We start from the raw sequence: 20,032 nt of genomic DNA, 5'->3' as shown, positions 1-20,032 counted from the left end.
GTGACTGTGGGGCTGGTGTATATCAGACAGGAGGAGATTGGTGTCTGTGACTGTGGGACTGGTTTATATCAGACAGGAGGGGATTGGTGTCAGTGACTGTGGGACTGGTTTATATCAGACAGGAGGGGATTGGTGTCAGTGACTGTGGGGCTGGTTTATATCAGACAGGGGGAGATTGGTGACAGTTACTGTGGGATTGGTTTATATCAGACAGGAGCGGATTGGTGTCATTGACTGTGGAGCTGGTGTATATCAGACAGGGGGAGATTGGTGTCAGTGACTGTGGGGCTGGTTTACGTCAGACAGGAGGGGATTGGTGTCAGTGACTGTGGGGCTGGTTTATATCAGACAGGGGGAGATTGGTGTCATGACTGTGGGGCTGGTTTATATCAGACAGGGGGAGATTGGTGTCAGTGACTGTGGGGCTGGTTTACATCAGACAGAGGGGATTGGTGTCAGTGACTGTGGGGCTGGTTTATATCAGACAGGAGGGGATTGGTGTCAGTGACTGTGGGACTGGTTTATATCAGACAGGGGGAGATTGGTGTCAGTGACTGTGGGGCTGGTTTACATCAGACAGGAGGGGATTGGTGTCTGTGACTGTGGGGCTGGTTTATATTAGACAGGAGGGGATTTGTGTCAGTGACTGTGGGACTGGTTTATATCAGACAGGGGGAGATTGGTGTCTGTGACTGTAGGAGTGGTTTATATCAGACAGGAGGGGATTGGTGTCAGTGACTGTTGGGCTGGTGTGTATCAGACAGGAGGAGATTGGTGTCAGTGACTGTGGGGCTGGTTTATATCAGACAGGGGGAGATTGGTGTCAGTGACTGTGGGACTGGATTATATCAGACAGGAGGGGATTTGTGTTAGTGACTGTGGGACTGGTTTATATCGCACCGGGGGAGATTGGTGTCAGTGAGTGTGGGGCTGGTTTATATCAGACAGGAGGAGATTGGTGTCTGTGACTGTGGGACTGGTTTATATCAGACAGGAGGGGATTGGTGTCAGTGACTGTGGGACTGGTTTATATCAGACAGGAGGGGATTGGTGTCAGTGACTGTGGGATTGGTTTATATCAGACAGGAGGGGATTGGTGTCAGTGACTGTGGGACTGGTTTATATCAGACAGGAGGGCATTGGTGAAAGTGACTGTGCGGCTGGTTTAAATTAGACAGGACGGGATTGGTGTCAGTGACTGTGGGGCTGGTTTATATCAGACAGGAGGGGATTGGTGAAAGTGACTGTGCGGCTGGTTTAAATTAGACAGGACGGGATTGGTGTCAGTGACTGTGGGGCTGGTTTATATCAGACAGGGGGAGATTGGTGTCAGTGACTGTGGGGCTGGTTTACATCAGACAGAGGGGATTGGTGTCAGTGACTGTGGGGCTGGTTTATATCAGACAGGAGGGGATTGGTGTCAGTGACTGTGGGACTGGTTTATATCAGACAGGGGGAGATTGGTGTCAGTGACTGTGGGGCTGGTTTACATCAGACAGGAGGGGATTGGTGTCTGTGACTGTGGGGCTGGTTTATATTAGACAGGAGGGGATTTGTGTCAGTGACTGTGGGACTGGTTTATATCAGACAGGGGGAGATTGGTGTCTGTGACTGTAGGAGTGGTTTATATCAGACAGGAGGGGATTGGTGTCAGTGACTGTTGGGCTGGTGTGTATCAGACAGGAGGAGATTGGTGTCAGTGACTGTGGGGCTGGTTTATATCAGACAGGGGGAGATTGGTGTCAGTGACTGTGGGACTGGATTATATCAGACAGGAGGGGATTTGTGTTAGTGACTGTGGGACTGGTTTATATCGCACCGGGGGAGATTGGTGTCAGTGAGTGTGGGGCTGGTTTATATCAGACAGGAGGAGATTGGTGTCTGTGACTGTGGGACTGGTTTATATCAGACAGGAGGGGATTGGTGTCAGTGACTGTGGGACTGGTTTATATCAGACAGGAGGGGATTGGTGTCAGTGACTGTGGGATTGGTTTATATCAGACAGGAGGGGATTGGTGTCAGTGACTGTGGGACTGGTTTATATCAGACAGGAGGGCATTGGTGAAAGTGACTGTGCGGCTGGTTTAAATTAGACAGGACGGGATTGGTGTCAGTGACTGTGGGGCTGGTTTATATCAGACAGGAGGGGATTGGTGTTAGTGACTGTGGGGCTGGTTTATATCAGACAGGGGGAGATTGGTGACAGTGACTGTGGGACTGGTTTATATCAGACAGGGGGAGATTGGTGTCAGTGACTGTGGGGCTGGTTTATGTCAGACAGGAGGGGATTTGTGTCAGTGACTGTTTGGCTGGTTTATGTCAGACAGGAGGGGATTGGTGTCAGTGACTGTGGAGCTGGTGTATATCAGACAGGGGGAGATTGGTGTCAGTGACTGTGGGGCTGGTTTATATCAGACAGGAGGGGATTGGTGTCAGTGACTGTGGGACTGGTTTATATCAGACAGGAGGGGATTGGTGTCAGTGACTGTGGGACTGGTTTATATCAGACAGGAGGGGATTGGTGTTAGTGACTGTGGGGCTGGTTTATATCAGACAGGGGGAGATTGGTGACAGTGACTGTGGGACTGGTTTATATCAGACAGGGGGAGATTGGTGTCAGTGATTGTGGGGCTGGTTTATGTCAGACAGGAGGGGATTGGTGTCAGTGACTGTTGGGCTGGTTTATGTCAGACAGGAGGGGATTGGTGTCAGTGACTGTGGAGCTGGTGTATATCAGACAGGGGGAGATTGGTGTCAGTGACTGTGGGGCTGGTTTATATCAGACAGGAGGGGATTGGTGTCAGTGACTGTGGGACTGGTTTATATCAGACAGGAGGGGATTGGTGTCAGTGACTGCGGGACTGGTTTATATCAGACAGGAGGGGATTGGTGTTAGTGACTGTGGGGCTGGTTTATATCAGACAGGAGGGGATTGGTGTCGGTGACTGTGGGACTGGTTTATATCAGACAGGAGGAGATTGGTGTCAGGGACTGTGGAGCTGCCTTATATCAGACAGGGGGAGATTGGTGTCATTGTTGTGGTGCTGGTTTATATCAGACAGGAGGGGATTGGTGTCAGTGACTGTGGGGCTGCTTTATATCGGACAGGGGGAAATTGTTGACAATGACTGTGGGACTGGTTTATATCAGACAGGAGGGGATTGGTGTCAGTGACTGTGGGACTGGTTTATATCAGACAGGAGGGGATTGGTGTCAGTGACTGTGGGACTGGTTTATATCAGACAGGGGGAGATTGGTGTCATTGTTGTGGTGCTGGTTTATATCAGACAGGAGGGGATTGGTGTCAGTGACTGTGGGACTGGTTTATATCAGACAGGAGGGGATTGGTGTCAGTGACTGTGGGACTGGTTTATATCAGACAGGAGGGGATTGGTGTCAGTGACTGTGGGACTGGTTTATATCAGACAGGGGGAGATTGGTGTCATTGTTGTGGTGCTGGTTTATATCAGACAGGAGGGGATTGGTGTCAGTGATTGTGGGGCTGGTGTATATCAGACAGGAGGAGATTGTTGTCAGTGACTGTGGGGCTGGTTTATATCAGACAGGAGGGGATTGGTGTCAATGACTGTGGGGCTGGTTTATATCAGCCTGGAGGGGATTGGTGTCAGTGACTGTGGGACTGGTTTATATCAGACAGGGGGAGATTGGTGTCTGTGACTGTGGGACTGGTTTATATCAGACAGGAGGGGATTGGTGTCAGTGACTGTGGGGCTGGTGTATATCAGACAGGAGGAGATTGGTGTCAGTGACTGTGGGGCTGGTTTATATCAGACAGGAGTTGATTGGTGTCAGTGACTGTGGGACTGGTTTATATCGGACAGGGGGAGATTGGTGTCAGTGATTGTGGGGCTGGATAGTGTCAGACAGGGGGAGATTGGTGTCAGTGACTGTGGGACTGGTTTATATCAGACAGGAGGGAATTGGTGTCAGTGACTGTGGGGCTGGTGTATATCAGACAGGAGGAGATTGGTGTCTGTGACTGTGGGACTGGTTTATATCAGACAGGAGGGGATTGGTGTCAGTGACTGTGGGACTGGTTTATATCAGACAGGAGGGGATTGGTGTCAGTGACTGTGGGGCTGGTTTATATCAGACAGGGGGAGATTGGTGACAGTTACTGTGGGATTGGTTTATATCAGACAGGAGCGGATTGGTGTCATTGACTGTGGAGCTGGTGTATATCAGACAGGGGGAGATTGGTGTCAGTGACTGTGGGGCTGGTTTACGTCAGACAGGAGGGGATTGGTGTCAGTGACTGTGGGGCTGGTTTATATCAGACAGGGGGAGATTGGTGTCAGTGACTGTGGGGCTGGTTTATATCAGACAGGGGGAGATTGGTGTCAGTGACTGTGGGGCTGGTTTACATCAGACAGAGGGGATTGGTGTCAGTGACTGTGGGGCTGGTTTATATCAGACAGGAGGGGATTGGTGTCAGTGACTGTGGGACTGGTTTATATCAGACAGGGGGAGATTGGTGTCAGTGACTGTGGGGCTGGTTTACATCAGACAGGAGGGGATTGGTGTCTGTGACTGTGGGGCTGGTTTATATTAGACAGGAGGGGATTTGTGTCAGTGACTGTGGGACTGGTTTATATCAGACAGGGGGAGATTGGTGTCTGTGACTGTAGGAGTGGTTTATATCAGACAGGAGGGGATTGGTGTCAGTGACTGTTGGGCTGGTGTGTATCAGACAGGAGGAGATTGGTGTCAGTGACTGTGGGGCTGGTTTATATCAGACAGGGGGAGATTGGTGTCAGTGACTGTGGGACTGGATTATATCAGACAGGAGGGGATTTGTGTTAGTGACTGTGGGACTGGTTTATATCGCACCGGGGGAGATTGGTGTCAGTGAGTGTGGGGCTGGTTTATATCAGACAGGAGGAGATTGGTGTCTGTGACTGTGGGACTGGTTTATATCAGACAGGAGGGGATTGGTGTCAGTGACTGTGGGACTGGTTTATATCAGACAGGAGGGGATTGGTGTCAGTGACTGTGGGATTGGTTTATATCAGACAGGAGGGGATTGGTGTCAGTGACTGTGGGACTGGTTTATATCAGACAGGAGGGCATTGGTGAAAGTGACTGTGCGGCTGGTTTAAATTAGACAGGACGGGATTGGTGTCAGTGACTGTGGGGCTGGTTTATATCAGACAGGAGGGGATTGGTGAAAGTGACTGTGCGGCTGGTTTAAATTAGACAGGACGGGATTGGTGTCAGTGACTGTGGGGCTGGTTTATATCAGACAGGGGGAGATTGGTGTCAGTGACTGTGGGGCTGGTTTACATCAGACAGAGGGGATTGGTGTCAGTGACTGTGGGGCTGGTTTATATCAGACAGGAGGGGATTGGTGTCAGTGACTGTGGGACTGGTTTATATCAGACAGGGGGAGATTGGTGTCAGTGACTGTGGGGCTGGTTTACATCAGACAGGAGGGGATTGGTGTCTGTGACTGTGGGGCTGGTTTATATTAGACAGGAGGGGATTTGTGTCAGTGACTGTGGGACTGGTTTATATCAGACAGGGGGAGATTGGTGTCTGTGACTGTAGGAGTGGTTTATATCAGACAGGAGGGGATTGGTGTCAGTGACTGTTGGGCTGGTGTGTATCAGACAGGAGGAGATTGGTGTCAGTGACTGTGGGGCTGGTTTATATCAGACAGGGGGAGATTGGTGTCAGTGACTGTGGGACTGGATTATATCAGACAGGAGGGGATTTGTGTTAGTGACTGTGGGACTGGTTTATATCGCACCGGGGGAGATTGGTGTCAGTGAGTGTGGGGCTGGTTTATATCAGACAGGAGGAGATTGGTGTCTGTGACTGTGGGACTGGTTTATATCAGACAGGAGGGGATTGGTGTCAGTGACTGTGGGACTGGTTTATATCAGACAGGAGGGGATTGGTGTCAGTGACTGTGGGATTGGTTTATATCAGACAGGAGGGGATTGGTGTCAGTGACTGTGGGACTGGTTTATATCAGACAGGAGGGCATTGGTGAAAGTGACTGTGCGGCTGGTTTAAATTAGACAGGACGGGATTGGTGTCAGTGACTGTGGGGCTGGTTTATATCAGACAGGAGGGGATTGGTGTTAGTGACTGTGGGGCTGGTTTATATCAGACAGGGGGAGATTGGTGACAGTGACTGTGGGACTGGTTTATATCAGACAGGGGGAGATTGGTGTCAGTGACTGTGGGGCTGGTTTATGTCAGACAGGAGGGGATTTGTGTCAGTGACTGTTTGGCTGGTTTATGTCAGACAGGAGGGGATTGGTGTCAGTGACTGTGGAGCTGGTGTATATCAGACAGGGGGAGATTGGTGTCAGTGACTGTGGGGCTGGTTTATATCAGACAGGAGGGGATTGGTGTCAGTGACTGTGGGACTGGTTTATATCAGACAGGAGGGGATTGGTGTCAGTGACTGTGGGACTGGTTTATATCAGACAGGAGGGGATTGGTGTTAGTGACTGTGGGGCTGGTTTATATCAGACAGGGGGAGATTGGTGACAGTGACTGTGGGACTGGTTTATATCAGACAGGGGGAGATTGGTGTCAGTGATTGTGGGGCTGGTTTATGTCAGACAGGAGGGGATTGGTGTCAGTGACTGTTGGGCTGGTTTATGTCAGACAGGAGGGGATTGGTGTCAGTGACTGTGGAGCTGGTGTATATCAGACAGGGGGAGATTGGTGTCAGTGACTGTGGGGCTGGTTTATATCAGACAGGAGGGGATTGGTGTCAGTGACTGTGGGACTGGTTTATATCAGACAGGAGGGGATTGGTGTCAGTGACTGCGGGACTGGTTTATATCAGACAGGAGGGGATTGGTGTTAGTGACTGTGGGGCTGGTTTATATCAGACAGGAGGGGATTGGTGTCGGTGACTGTGGGACTGGTTTATATCAGACAGGAGGAGATTGGTGTCAGGGACTGTGGAGCTGCCTTATATCAGACAGGGGGAGATTGGTGTCATTGTTGTGGTGCTGGTTTATATCAGACAGGAGGGGATTGGTGTCAGTGACTGTGGGGCTGCTTTATATCGGACAGGGGGAAATTGGTGACAATGACTGTGGGACTGGTTTATATCAGACAGGAGGGGATTGGTGTCAGTGACTGTGGGACTGGTTTATATCAGACAGGAGGGGATTGGTGTCAGTGACTGTGGGACTGGTTTATATCAGACAGGGGGAGATTGGTGTCATTGTTGTGGTGCTGGTTTATATCAGACAGGAGGGGATTGGTGTCAGTGACTGTGGGACTGGTTTATATCAGACAGGAGGGGATTGGTGTCAGTGACTGTGGGACTGGTTTATATCAGACAGGAGGGGATTGGTGTCAGTGACTGTGGGACTGGTTTATATCAGACAGGGGGAGATTGGTGTCATTGTTGTGGTGCTGGTTTATATCAGACAGGAGGGGATTGGTGTCAGTGATTGTGGGGCTGGTGTATATCAGACAGGAGGAGATTGTTGTCAGTGACTGTGGGGCTGGTTTATATCAGACAGGAGGGGATTGGTGTCAATGACTGTGGGGCTGGTTTATATCAGCCTGGAGGGGATTGGTGTCAGTGACTGTGGGACTGGTTTATATCAGACAGGGGGAGATTGGTGTCTGTGACTGTGGGACTGGTTTATATCAGACAGGAGGGGATTGGTGTCAGTGACTGTGGGGCTGGTGTATATCAGACAGGAGGAGATTGGTGTCAGTGACTGTGGGGCTGGTTTATATCAGACAGGAGTTGATTGGTGTCAGTGACTGTGGGACTGGTTTATATCGGACAGGGGGAGATTGGTGTCAGTGATTGTGGGGCTGGATAGTGTCAGACAGGGGGAGATTGGTGTCAGTGACTGTGGGACTGGTTTATATCAGACAGGAGGGAATTGGTGTCAGTGACTGTGGGGCTGGTGTATATCAGACAGGAGGAGATTGGTGTCTGTGACTGTGGGACTGGTTTATATCAGACAGGAGGGGATTGGTGTCAGTGACTGTGGGACTGGTTTATATCAGACAGGAGGGGATTGGTGTCAGTGACTGTGGGGCTGGTTTATATCAGACAGGGGGAGATTGGTGACAGTTACTGTGGGATTGGTTTATATCAGACAGGAGCGGATTGGTGTCATTGACTGTGGAGCTGGTGTATATCAGACAGGGGGAGATTGGTGTCAGTGACTGTGGGGCTGGTTTACGTCAGACAGGAGGGGATTGGTGTCAGTGACTGTGGGGCTGGTTTATATCAGACAGGGGGAGATTGGTGTCAGTGACTGTGGGGCTGGTTTATATCAGACAGGGGGAGATTGGTGTCAGTGACTGTGGGGCTGGTTTACATCAGACAGAGGGGATTGGTGTCAGTGACTGTGGGGCTGGTTTATATCAGACAGGAGGGGATTGGTGTCAGTGACTGTGGGACTGGTTTATATCAGACAGGGGGAGATTGGTGTCAGTGACTGTGGGGCTGGTTTACATCAGACAGGAGGGGATTGGTGTCTGTGACTGTGGGGCTGGTTTATATTAGACAGGAGGGGATTTGTGTCAGTGACTGTGGGACTGGTTTATATCAGACAGGGGGAGATTGGTGTCTGTGACTGTAGGAGTGGTTTATATCAGACAGGAGGGGATTGGTGTCAGTGACTGTTGGGCTGGTGTGTATCAGACAGGAGGAGATTGGTGTCAGTGACTGTGGGGCTGGTTTATATCAGACAGGGGGAGATTGGTGTCAGTGACTGTGGGACTGGATTATATCAGACAGGAGGGGATTTGTGTTAGTGACTGTGGGACTGGTTTATATCGCACCGGGGGAGATTGGTGTCAGTGAGTGTGGGGCTGGTTTATATCAGACAGGAGGAGATTGGTGTCTGTGACTGTGGGACTGGTTTATATCAGACAGGAGGGGATTGGTGTCAGTGACTGTGGGACTGGTTTATATCAGACAGGAGGGGATTGGTGTCAGTGACTGTGGGATTGGTTTATATCAGACAGGAGGGGATTGGTGTCAGTGACTGTGGGACTGGTTTATATCAGACAGGAGGGCATTGGTGAAAGTGACTGTGCGGCTGGTTTAAATTAGACAGGACGGGATTGGTGTCAGTGACTGTGGGGCTGGTTTATATCAGACAGGAGGGGATTGGTGTTAGTGACTGTGGGGCTGGTTTATATCAGACAGGGGGAGATTGGTGACAGTGACTGTGGGACTGGTTTATATCAGACAGGGGGAGATTGGTGTCAGTGACTGTGGGGCTGGTTTATGTCAGACAGGAGGGGATTTGTGTCAGTGACTGTTGGGCTGGTTTATGTCAGACAGGAGGGGATTGGTGTCAGTGACTGTGGAGCTGGTGTATATCAGACAGGGGGAGATTGGTGTCAGTGACTGTGGGGCTGGTTTATATCAGACAGGAGGGGATTGGTGTCAGTGACTGTGGGACTGGTTTATATCAGACAGGAGGGGATTGGTGTCAGTGACTGTGGGACTGGTTTATATCAGACAGGAGGGGATTGGTGTTAGTGACTGTGGGGCTGGTTTATATCAGACAGGGGGAGATTGGTGACAGTGACTGTGGGACTGGTTTATATCAGACAGGGGGAGATTGGTGTCAGTGATTGTGGGGCTGGTTTATGTCAGACAGGAGGGGATTGGTGTCAGTGACTGTTGGGCTGGTTTATGTCAGACAGGAGGGGATTGGTGTCAGTGACTGTGGAGCTGGTGTATATCAGACAGGGGGAGATTGGTGTCAGTGACTGTGGGGCTGGTTTATATCAGACAGGAGGGGATTGGTGTCAGTGACTGTGGGACTGGTTTATATCAGACAGGAGGGGATTGGTGTCAGTGACTGCGGGACTGGTTTATATCAGACAGGAGGGGATTGGTGTTAGTGACTGTGGGGCTGGTTTATATCAGACAGGAGGGGATTGGTGTCGGTGACTGTGGGACTGGTTTATATCAGACAGGAGGAGATTGGTGTCAGGGACTGTGGAGCTGCCTTATATCAGACAGGGGGAGATTGGTGTCATTGTTGTGGTGCTGGTTTATATCTGACAGGAGGGGATTGGTGTCAGTGACTGTGGGGCTGCTTTATATCGGACAGGGGGAGATTGGTGACAGTGACTGTGGGACTGGTTTATATCAGACAGGAGGGGATTGGTGTCAGTGACTGTGGGACTGGTTTATATCAGACAGGAGCGGATTGGTGTCAGTGACTGTGGGACTGGTTTATATCAGACAGGAGGGGATTGGTGTCAGTGACTGTGGGACTGGTTTATATCAGACAGGAGCGGATTGGTGTGAGTGACTGTGGGGCTGGTTTATATCAGACAGGGGGGATTGGTGTCAGTGACTGTGGGACTGGTTTATATCAGACAGGAGCGGATTGGTGTTAGTGACTGTGGGACTGGTTTATATCAGACAGGGGGAGAATGGTGAGAGTGACTGTGGGACTGGTTTATATCAGACAGGAGAGGAATGGTGTCAGTGACTGTGGAGCTGGTGTATATCAGACAGGGGGAGATTGGTGTCAGTGACTGTGGGGCTGGTTTATGTCAGACAGGAGGGGATTGGTGTCAGTGACTGTTGGGATGGTTTATGTCAGACAGGAGGGGATTGGTGTCAGTGACTGTGGGACTGGTTTATATCAGACAGGAGGGGATTGGTGTCAGTGACTGTGGGACTGGTTTATATCAGACAGGAGCGGATTGGTGTCAGTGACTGTGGGACTGGTTTATATCAGACAGGAGGGGATTGGTGTCGGTGACTGTGGGGCTGGTTTATATCAGACAGGAGGGGATTGGTGTCATTGACTGTGGGACTGGTTTATATCAGACAGGAGGAGATTGGTGTCCGGGACTGTGGAGCTGCCTTATATTAGACAGGAGGGGATTGGTGTCAATGACTGTGGGGTTGGTTTATATCAGACAGGAGGGGATTGGTGTCATTGACTGTGGGACTGGTGTATATCAGACAGGAGGAGATTGGTGTCAGTGACTGTGGGACTGGTTTATATCAGACAGGGGGAGATTGGTGTCAGTGACTGTGGGGCTGGTTTATATCAGACAGGAGTGGATTGTTGTCAGTGACTGTGGGACTGGTTTATATCGGACAGGGGGAGATTGGTGTCAGTGATTGTGGGGCTGGATAGTGTCAGACAGGGGGAGATTGGTGTCAGTGACTGTGGGACTGGTTTATATCAGACAGGAAGGAATTGGTGTCAGTGACTGTGGGGCTGGTGTATGTCAGACAGGAGGAGATTGGTGTCTGTGACTGTGGGACTGGTTTATATCAGACAGGAGGGGATTGGTGTCAGTGACTGTGGGATTGGTTTATATCAGACAGGAGGGTATTGGTGTTAGTGACTGTGGGGCTGGTTTATATCAGACAGGAAGGGATTGGTGTCAGTTATTTTGGGGCTGGTTTATGTCAGACAGGAGGGGATTGGTGTCAGTGACTGTGGGACTGGTTTATATCAGACAGGAGCGGATTGGTGTCAATGACTGTGGGACTGGTTTATATCAGACAGGGGGAGATTGGTGTCAGTGACTGGGGGGCTGGTTTATATCAGACAGGGGGAGATTGGTGTCTGTGACTGTGGGACTGGTTTATATCAGACAGGAGGGGATTGGTGTCAGTGACTGTGGGGCTGGTTTATATCAGACAGGAGGGGATTGGTGTCAGTGACTGTGGGACTGGTTTATATCAGACAGGGGGAGATTGGTGTCAGTGACTGTGGGGCTGGTTTACATCAGACAGGAGGGGATTGGTGTCTGTGACTGTGGGGCTGGTTTATATTAGACAGGAGGGGATTTGTGTCAGTGACTGTGGGACTGGTTTATATCAGACAGGGGGAGATTGGTGTCTGTGACTGTAGGAGTGGTTTATATCAGACAGGAGGAGATTGGTGTCAGTGACTGTGGGGCTGGTTTATATCAGACAGGGGGAGATTGGTGTCAGTGACTGTGGGACTGGATTATATCAGACAGGAGGGGATTTGTGTTAGTGACTGTGGGACTGGTTTATATCGGACCGGGGGAGATTGGTGTCAGTGAGTGTGGGGCTGGTTTATATCAGACAGGAGGAGATTGGTGTCTGTGACTGTGGGACTGGTTTATATCAGACAGGAGGGGATTGGTGTCAGTGACTGTGGGACAGGTTTATATCAGACAGGAGTGGATTGGTGTCAGTGACTGTGGGATTGGTTTATATCAGACAGGAGGGGATTGGTGTCAGTGACTGTGGGACTGGTTTATATCAGACAGGAGGGGATTGGTGTTAGTGACTGTGGGGCTGGTTTATATCAGACAGGGGGAGATTGGTGACAGTGACTGTGGGACTGGTTTATATCAGACAGGGGGAGATTGGTGTCAGTGACTGTGGGGCTGGTTTATGTCAGACAGGAGGGGATTGGTGTCAGTGACTGTTGGGCTGGTTTATGTCAGACAGGAGGGGATTGGTGTCAGTGACTGTGGAGCTGGTGTATATCAGACAGGGGGAGATTGGTGTCTGTGACTGTGGGGCTGGTTTATATCAGACAGGAGGGGATTGGTGTCAGTGACTGTGGGACTGGTTTATATCAGACAGGAGGGGATTGGTGTCAGTGACTGTGGGACTGGTTTATATCAGACAGGAGGGGATTGGTGTTAGTGACTGTGGGGCTGGTTTATATCAGACAGGGGGAGATTGGTGACAGTGACTGTGGGACTGGTTTATATCAGACAGGGGGAGATTGGTGTCAGTGACTGTGGGGCTGGTTTATGTCAGACAGGAGGGGATTGGTGTCAGTGACTGTTGGGCTGGTTTATGTCAGACAGGAGGGGATTGGTGTCAGTGACTGTGGAGCTGGTGTATATCAGACAGGGGGAGATTGGTGTCAGTGACTGTGGGGCTGGTTTATATCAGACAGGAGGGGATTGGTGTCAGTGACTGTGGGACTGGTTTATATCAGACAGGAGGGGATTGGTGTCAGTGACTGTGGGACTGGTTTATATCAGACAGGAGGGGATTGGTGTTAGTGACTGTGGGGCTGGTTTATATCAGACAGGAGGGGATTGGTGTCGGTGACTGTGGGACTGGTTTATATCAGACAGGAGGAGATTGGTGTCAGGGACTGTGGAGCTGCCTTATATCAGACAGGGGGAGATTGGTGTCATTGTTGTGGTGCTGGTTTATATCAGACAGGAGGGGATTGGTGTCAGTGACTGTGGGGCTGCTTTATATCAGACAGGGGGAGATTGGTGACAGTGACTGTAGGACTGGTTTATATCAGACAGGAGGGGATTGGTGTCAGTGACTGTGGGACTGGTTTATATCAGACAGGAGGGGATTGGTGTCAGTGACTGTGGGACTGGTTTATATCAGACAGGAGGGGATTATAAGACCATAAGACATAGGAGTGGAAGTAAGGCCATTCGGCCCATCGAGTCCACTCCGCCATTCAATCATGGCTGATGCACATTTCAGCTCCACTTGCCAGCATTCTCCCCGTAGCCCTTAATTCCTCTAGACAACAAGAACCTATCAATCTCGGCCTTGAAGACATTTAGCGTCCCGGCTTCCACTGCACTCCGTGGCAATGAATTCCACAGGCCCACCACTCTCTGGCTGAAGAAATGTCTCCGCATTTCCGTTCTGAAATGACCCCCTCTAATTCTAAGGCTGTGTCCACGGGTCCTAGTCTCCTCGCCTAACAGAAACAATTTTCTAGCATCCACCTTTTCAAAGCCATGTATTATTTTGTACGTCTCTATTAGATCTCCCCTTAATCTTCTAAACTCCAATGAATACAATCCCAGTATCCTCAGCCGTTCCTCATATGCTAGACCTGTCATTCCAGGGATCATCCGTGTGAATCTCCGCTGGACACGTTCCAGTGCCAGTATGTCCTTCCTGAGGTGTGGGGACCAAAACTGGACACAGTACTCCAAATGGGGCCTAACCAGAGCTTTATAAAGTCTTAGTAGTACATCTCTGCTTTTATATTCCAACCCTCTTGAGATAAGAGACAACATTGCATTCGCTTTCTTAATCACAGACTCAACCTGCATGTTTACCTTTAGAGAATCCTCGACTCGCACTCCCAGATCCCTTTGTGCTTTGGCTTTATTAAGTTTCTCACCATTTAGAAAGTAGTCCATTCCTATATTCTTTTTGCCAAAGTGCAAGACCTCGCACTTGCTCACGTTAAATTCCATCAGCCATTTCCTGGACCACTCTCCCAACCTGTCTAGATCCTTCTGTAGCCTCCCCACTTCCTCAGTACTACCTGCCTGTCTACCTAACTTTGTATCATCGGCAAACTTCGCTAGAATGCCCCCGGTTCCCTCATCCAAATCATTAATATATAATGCGAACAGCTGTGGCCCCAGCACCGAACCCTGCGGGACACCGCTCGTCACCGGCTGCCATTCTGAAAAAGAACCTTTTATCCCAACTCTCTGCCTTCTGTTAGATAGCCAATCCTCAATCCATCCCAGCAGCTCACCTCGAACACCATGGGCCCTCACCTTGCTCAGCAGTCTCCCGTGTGGCACCTTATCAAAGGCCTTTTGAAAGTCCAGATAGACCACATCCACTGGGTTCCCCTGGTCTAACCTACTTGTTACCTCTTCAAAAAATTCCAACAGGTTTGTCAGGCATGACCTCCCTTTACTAAATCCATGTTGACTTGTTCTAATCAGACTCTGCTCTTCCAAGAATTTAGAAACCTCATCCTTAATGATGGATTCTAGAATTTTACCAACAACCGAGGTTAAGCTGATTGGCCTATAATTTTCCATCTTTTGCCTTGATCCTTTCTTGAACAAGGGGGTTACTACAGCCATCTTCCAATCGTCCGGGACCTTTCCTGACTCCAGTGACTCTTGAAAGATCTCAACCAATGCCTCTGCTATTTCCTCAGCAACCTCTCTCAGAACTCTAGGGTGTATCCCATCGGGGCCAGGAGATTTATCAATTTTAAGACTTTTTAACTTTTCTAGCACTATCTCTTTCGTAATGGCAACCATACTCAACTCAGCCCCGTGACACCCTTTAATTTTTGGGATATTACTCCTGTCTTCCACTGTGAAAACTGACGCAAAGTACTTGTTAAGTTCTCCTGCTATTTCCTTATCTTATTGGTGTCGGTGACTGTGGGGCTGGTTTATATCAGACAGGAGGAGATTGGTGTCAGGGACTGTGGAGCTGCCTTATATCAGACACGGGGAGATTGGTGTCATTGTTGTGGTACTGGTTTATATCAGACAGGAGGGGATTGGTGTCAGTGATTGTGGGGCTGGTGTATATCAGACAGGAGGAGATTGTTGTCAGTGACTGTGGGGCTGGTTTATATCAGACAGGAGGGGATTGGTGTCAATGACTGTGGGGCTGGTTTATATCAGCCTGGAGGGGATTGGTGTCAGTGACTGTGGGACTGGTTTATATCAGACAGGGGAGATTGGTGTCTGTGACTGTGGGACTGGTTTATATCAGACAGGAGGGGATTGGTGTCAGTGACTGTGGGGCTGGTGGATATCAGACAGGAGGAGATTGGTGTCAGTGACTGTGGGGCTGGTTTATATCAGACAGGAGGGGATTGGTGTCAGTGACTGTGGGACTGGTTTATATCGGACAGGGGGAGATTGGTGTCAGTGATTGTGGGGCTGGATAGTGTCAGACAGGGGGAGATTGGTGTCAGTGACTGTGGGACTGGTTTATATCAGACAGGAGGGAATTGGTGTCAGTGACTGTGGGGCTGGTGTATATCAGACAGGAGGAGATTGGTGTCTGTGACTGTGGGACTGGTTTATATCAGACAGGAGGGGATTGGTGTCAGTGACTGTGGGACTGGTTTATATCAGACAGGAGGGGATTGGTGTCAGTGACTGTGGGGCTGGTTTATATCAGACAGGGGGAGATTGGTGACAGTGACTGTGGGATTGGTTTATATCAGACAGGAGCGGATTGGTGTCAGTGACTGTGGGACTGGTTTATATCAGACAGGAGGGGATTGGTGTCAGTGACTGTGGGACTGGTTTATATCAGACAGGGGGAGATTGGTGTCAGTGACTGTGGGACTGGTTTACATCAGACAGGAGGGGATTGGTGTCAGTGACTGTGGGACTGGTTTATATCAGACAGGAGGGGATTGGTGTCATTGACTGTGGGACTGGTTTATATCAGACAGGAGCGGATTGGTGTCAGTGACTGTGGGACTGGTTTATATCAGACAGGAGGGGATTGGTGTCAGTGACTGTGGCACTGGTTTATATCAGACAGGAGCGGATTGGTGTCAGTGACTGTGGGACTGGTTTATATCGGACAGGAGCGGATTGGTGTTAGTGACTGTGGGGCTGGTTTATATCAGACAGGGGGAGAATGGTGAGAGTGACTGTGGGACTGGTTTATATCAGACAGGAGAGGATTGGTGTCAGTGACTGTGGAGCTGGTGTATATCAGACAGGGGGAGATTGGTGTCAGTGACTGTGGGACTGGTTTATATCAGACAGGAGGGGATTGGTGTCAGTGACTGTGGGACTGGTTTATATCAGACAGGAGGGGATTGGTGTCAGTGACTGTGGGACTGGTTTATATCAGACAGGAGGGGATTGGTGTCAGTGACTGTGGGACTGGTTTATATCAGACAGGGGAGATTGGTGTCTGTGACTGTGGGACTGGTTTATATCAGACAGGAGGGGATTGGTGTCAGTGACTGTGGGGCTGGTGGATATCAGACAGGAGGAGATTGGTGTCAGTGACTGTGGGGCTGGTTTATATCAGACAGGAGGGGATTGGTGTCAGTGACTGTGGGACTGGTTTATATCGGACAGGGGGAGATTGGTGTCAGTGATTGTGGGGCTGGATAGTGTCAGACAGGGGGAGATTGGTGTCAGTGACTGTGGGACTGGTTTATATCAGACAGGAGGGAATTGGTGTCAGTGACTGTGGGGCTGGTGTATATCAGACAGGAGGAGATTGGTGTCTGTGACTGTGGGACTGGTTTATATCAGACAGGAGGGGATTGGTGTCAGTGACTGTGGGACTGGTTTATATCAGACAGGGGGAGATTGGTGTCAGTGACTGTGGGACTGGTTTACATCAGACAGGAGGGGATTGGTGTCAGTGACTGTGGGACTGGTTTATATCAGACAGGAGGGGATTGGTGTCATTGACTGTGGGACTGGTTTATATCAGACAGGAGCGGATTGGTGTCAGTGACTGTGGGACTGGTTTATATCAGACAGGAGGGGATTGGTGTCAGTGACTGTGGCACTGGTTTATATCAGACAGGAGCGGATTGGTGTCAGTGACTGTGGGACTGGTTTATATCGGACAGGAGCGGATTGGTGTTAGTGACTGTGGGGCTGGTTTATATCAGACAGGGGGAGAATGGTGAGAGTGACTGTGGGACTGGTTTATATCAGACAGGAGAGGATTGGTGTCAGTGACTGTGGAGCTGGTGTATATCAGACAGGGGGAGATTGGTGTCAGTGACTGTGGGACTGGTTTATATCAGACAGGAGGGGATTGGTGTCAGTGACTGTGGGACTGGTTTATATCAGACAGGAGGGGATTGGTGTCAGTGACTGTGGGACTGGTTTATATCAGACAGGAGGGGATTGGTGTCAGTGACTGTGGGACTGGTTTATATCAGACAGGGGGAGATTGGTGTCATTGTTGTGGTGCTGGTTTATATCAGACAGGAGGGGATTGGTGTCAGTGATTGTGGGGCTGGTGTATATCAGACAGGAGGAGATTGTTGTCAGTGACTGTGGGGCTGGTTTATATCAGACAGGAGGTGATTGGTGTCAATGACTGTGGGGCTGGTTTATATCAGCCTGGAGGGGATTGGTGTCAGTGACTGTGGGACTGGTTTATATCAGACAGGGGGAGATTGGTGTCTGTGACTGTGGGACTGGTTTATATCAGACAGGAGGGGATTGGTGTCAGTGACTGTGGGGCTGGTGTATATCAGACAGGAGGAGATTGGTGTCAGTGACTGTGGGGCTGGTTTATATCAGACAGGAGTTGATTGGTGTCAGTGACTGTGGGACTGGTTTATATCGGACAGGGGGAGATTGGTGTCAGTGATTGTGGGGCTGGATAGTGTCAGACAGGGGGAGATTGGTGTCAGTGACTGTGGGACTGGTTTATATCAGACAGGAGGGAATTGGTGTCAGTGACTGTGGGGCTGGTGTATATCAGACAGGAGGAGATTGGTGTCTGTGACTGTGGGACTGGTTTATATCAGACAGGAGGGGATTGGTGTCAGTGACTGTGGGACTGGTTTATATCAGACAGGAGGGGATTGGTGTCAGTGACTGTGGGGCTGGTTTATATCAGACAGGGGGAGATTGGTGACAGTTACTGTGGGATTGGTTTATATCAGACAGGAGCGGATTGGTGTCATTGACTGTGGAGCTGGTGTATATCAGACAGGAGGGGATTGGTGTCAGTGACTGTGGGGCTGGTTTACGTCAGACAGGAGGGGATTGGTGTCAGTGACTGTGGGGCTGGTTTATATCAGACAGGGGGAGATTGGTGTCAGTGACTGTGGGGCTGGTTTATATCAGACAGGGGGAGATTGGTGTCAGTGACTGTGGGGCTGGTTTACATCAGACAGAGGGGATTGGTGTCAGTGACTGTGGGGCTGGTTTATATCAGACAGGAGGGGATTGGTGTCAGTGACTGTGGGACTGGTTTATATCAGACAGGGGGAGATTGGTGTCAGTGACTGTGGGGCTGGTTTACATCAGACAGGAGGGGATTGGTGTCTGTGACTGTGGGGCTGGTTTATATTAGACAGGAGGGGATTTGTGTCAGTGACTGTGGGACTGGTTTATATCAGACAGGGGGAGATTGGTGTCTGTGACTGTAGGAGTGGTTTATATCAGACAGGAGGGGATTGGTGTCAGTGACTGTTGGGCTGGTGTGTATCAGACAGGAGGAGATTGGTGTCAGTGACTGTGGGGCTGGTTTATATCAGACAGGGGGAGATTGGTGTCAGTGACTGTGGGACTGGATTATATCAGACAGGAGGGGATTTGTGTTAGTGACTGTGGGACTGGTTTATATCGCACCGGGGGAGATTGGTGTCAGTGAGTGTGGGGCTGGTTTATATCAGACAGGAGGAGATTGGTGTCTGTGACTGTGGGACTGGTTTATATCAGACAGGAGGGGATTGGTGTCAGTGACTGTGGGACTGGTTTATATCAGACAGGAGGGGATTGGTGTCAGTGACTGTGGGATTGGTTTATATCAGACAGGAGGGGATTGGTGTCAGTGACTGTGGGACTGGTTTATATCAGACAGGAGGGGATTGGTGTCAGTGACTGTGCGGCTGGTTTAAATTAGACAGGACGGGATTGGTGTCAGTGACTGTGGGGCTGGTTTATATCAGACAGGAGGGGATTGGTGTTAGTGACTGTGGGGCTGGTTTATATCAGACAGGGGGAGATTGGTGACAGTGACTGTGGGACTGGTTTATATCAGACAGGGGGAGATTGGTGTCAGTGACTGTGGGGCTGGTTTATGTCAGACAGGAGGGGATTTGTGTCAGTGACTGTTGGGCTGGTTTATGTCAGACAGGAGGGGATTGGTGTCAGTGACTGTGGAGCTGGTGTATATCAGACAGGGGGAGATTGGTGTCAGTGACTGTGGGGCTGGTTTATATCAGACAGGAGGGGATTGGTGTCAGTGACTGTGGGACTGGTTTATATCAGACAGGAGGGGATTGGTGTCAGTGACTGTGGGACTGGTTTATATCAGACAGGAGGGGATTGGTGTTAGTGACTGTGGGGCTGGTTTATATCAGACAGGGGGAGATTGGTGACAGTGACTGTGGGACTGGTTTATATCAGACAGGGGGAGATTGGTGTCAGTGATTGTGGGGCTGGTTTATGTCAGACAGGAGGGGATTGGTGTCAGTGACTGTTGGCCTGGTTTATGTCAGACAGGAGGGGATTGGTGTCAGTGATTGTGGAGCTGGTGTATATCAGACAGGAGGGGATTGGTGTCAGTGACTGTGGGGCTGGTTTATATCAGACAGGAGGGGATTGGTGT

This window comes from Chiloscyllium punctatum, chromosome 36 (genome assembly GCF_047496795.1).
Source record: "Chiloscyllium punctatum isolate Juve2018m chromosome 36, sChiPun1.3, whole genome shotgun sequence".
Taxonomy (NCBI): domain Eukaryota; kingdom Metazoa; phylum Chordata; class Chondrichthyes; order Orectolobiformes; family Hemiscylliidae; genus Chiloscyllium; species Chiloscyllium punctatum.
This window is presented reverse-complemented; position numbering follows the sequence as displayed.